The sequence below is a fragment of the Diabrotica virgifera genome, chromosome 1 (genome assembly GCF_917563875.1).
Source record: "Diabrotica virgifera virgifera chromosome 1, PGI_DIABVI_V3a".
Lineage (NCBI taxonomy): Eukaryota > Metazoa > Arthropoda > Insecta > Coleoptera > Chrysomelidae > Diabrotica > Diabrotica virgifera.
Window position 1 is genome coordinate 11,943,578 of NC_065443.1, and position 2,742 is coordinate 11,946,319.

The window sequence follows — 2,742 nt, forward strand, 5'->3', positions numbered from 1 at the left end:
ACCAGGGTGATCTCTTCAGTTCGATGTAGTCTTATCTTATTTTGATTTTGGTTTTCTTATTTATTGTCCAATTTTCACATCTATAAGTGAGGATATTTCTTGTCATTTGTCATGGTACCTATTATAAATATATATTCTTCTTTTTGTTTTTATGCTGATGTTCTTATCCCACAGTACCGGCTTTAATTTTCGTATGCAGTCTCTTGTTTGTATTAGTCTATTTTTATATCTTCTTCCGTTGTTCTTTTGTTTGATATTATGAAACCTATATACTTGTACAGGTGTGTTCCTCTTATTTGTTTACCTTCGTCTATTTCCAGCTGTTTTATTTCTGTATTCTTCGTTGTTAGGTATCCAGTTTTCTTTAAGTTTATTTCCATCGTATTCTTTGTATATTTGTATTCCAGATTCCAGTTTTCTCGTCATAAAACTGAGGTCATCTTGGTCTTGTGCGATCACTATTTGGTTATCAGCAAAACTTAGGGTATACATATTATTCATTTTTTACTGGTATACTCATCCCTTCGCACTTTCTTTTCCATGGTTTCAGGGGTTTTTCCAGGAATATTTTAAACAGGGTAGGGGATGTGGAGCAGCCCTGTAGTAGTCCTTTTGTCGTCTTAAATGGACTGCATTCTGTTGCTCGTTTTGATAGCTACTTTATTATTCTTGTGCTTCTACTGTGATTCTAAGTGCTTTCACTGCTTTTATTAATTTTCGTGGAACTTCGATATCTTCAATTGCTTCCCATAGCTTGGATCTGGATATCAAGTCATAGGTCTTCTTAAGATCTACAAAAGCCAGATGGACGGATCTATTGTTGGCCATTATTTTTTCTAGTAGTTGTTCGACCATGTAAATGTGATTCATCGACTTCTCCGATTTTATCCTATTTATTATTATATAAGTACATATTTTATAGATACATATTGACTATTTTTCATCTACTTGTTTTTCATCGTATTCTACGATATACAACAAGTAAACACAGATTAGTATAAATCTTAGATCCAAAATTTTCCATCCTCTAAGGTATAAATGGTATAAATATAAACTCTAATTCCCTGAAAACCCCTAGTATAAATAATAAGGTAGTGAAGATTATAAATTTTATGTAGGTAGTTTATGTACTAAGTTCAACTTCTTAGAATTTAAAACCTTCAAAATTTCCTAAATTATTTAATCCTGATTGATTTAAGTCGGTCTTAAGTAATAAACATTTTTAACAATAGAAGATTTATAAGGAGAGGATTATTTTTATTACTTTACCATCTATAATGAAAGCACTATATTTGTGATCCTAGACTTTTTCAGCTGTTTTTTCGTTACTGGAATAATGAGGCAGATAAACATAAGACACAGATAGAAGAATTTTTTTCCCAAGTACAAAAAAATAAATTTTTAAAAATATTGTTTTAACTATTTATAATGGGAAATAAGCCACAATATTATTAAAAAATGTTTTTTATTAACGTTTCGACGCCCAAATCGGGTGCCGTTGTCAAAATACAAAATACTATTAACATAAACAAAAATGTTGTTGCTTAGTAAAAAAATTCTTCTAATAATTTATTTAATTTGACTCGTTTATATCGGAAATTCAGATACATTTTATACATTTTAAAGTAGAAGACTTTAAAATGATATTGCCAATATTTATGGGTTGCATTCCTGGGACGACTTTACTGAAAGATAGTTCATTCGATTACATGAAATCAACCCCAACTCAAGAATATACGTCACAAAAAAATCAGCATGTGATATGTCTTTAAAAGACAACCACATGCAACGGTGACATTAAAATTCTCGCGTTAGAGATCTCATAGTAAATCACGAGGGAAAACCAGGAAAAACCTTGTGATACTATCCCGACATCGTAAGTACATTTAATTTACTCTCAAAATTAATACCAAATTCTGACTTTACTATAATTTTGTTTAAATTATAAATAATATCAATAATACATGGATATATAAGTAATACTAAAATATAAAATATGTACTAACTCGACTATTGACCTACTAATTGTTTTATTTTCTTTCTATTGACTTCCTCTTTCAGTATGGGTATCCACATCCTACTGCATTCCACCGAGGAATTTGCGACACAATTGGTTTCGTTTAGCATAATTAGAGCCGCTTCTTTGATTTTTCTCTTTTTACTATCTGTTTCTTTCAGGACTATACTTGAATCGCTCCACTGAACTCTATGTTTATTATCCCATGCGTGTTGACATATTTGAGATCTGTCAAATTCTCTATTTTTAATATAAGATTGATGTTCACTTATTCTAACGTTTAATGGCCTTGATGTTTCACCTATATAAAACTGTTCGCATTCACAAGGTATTTTATAAATACAATTCTTTGTCCTTTCTTGTTCATTGTTAGCTTTAGTTTTAGATAGAATAGATCTCAATGTGTTGGTTGTTTTGAATGTTGCTGAAATATTGAAAGAAACAGATAGTAAAAAGACAAAAATCAAAGAAGCGGCTCCAATTATGCTAAACGAAACCAATTGTGTCGCAAATTCCTCGGTGGAATGCAGTAGGATGTGGATACCCATACTGAAAGAGGAAGTCAATAGAAAGAAAATACCACAATTAGTAAGTCAATAGTCGAGTTAGTACATATTTTATATTTTAGTATTACTTATATATCCATGTATTATTGATATTATTTATAATTTAAACAAAATTATAGTAAAGTCAGAATTTGGTATTAATTTTGAGAGTAAATTAAA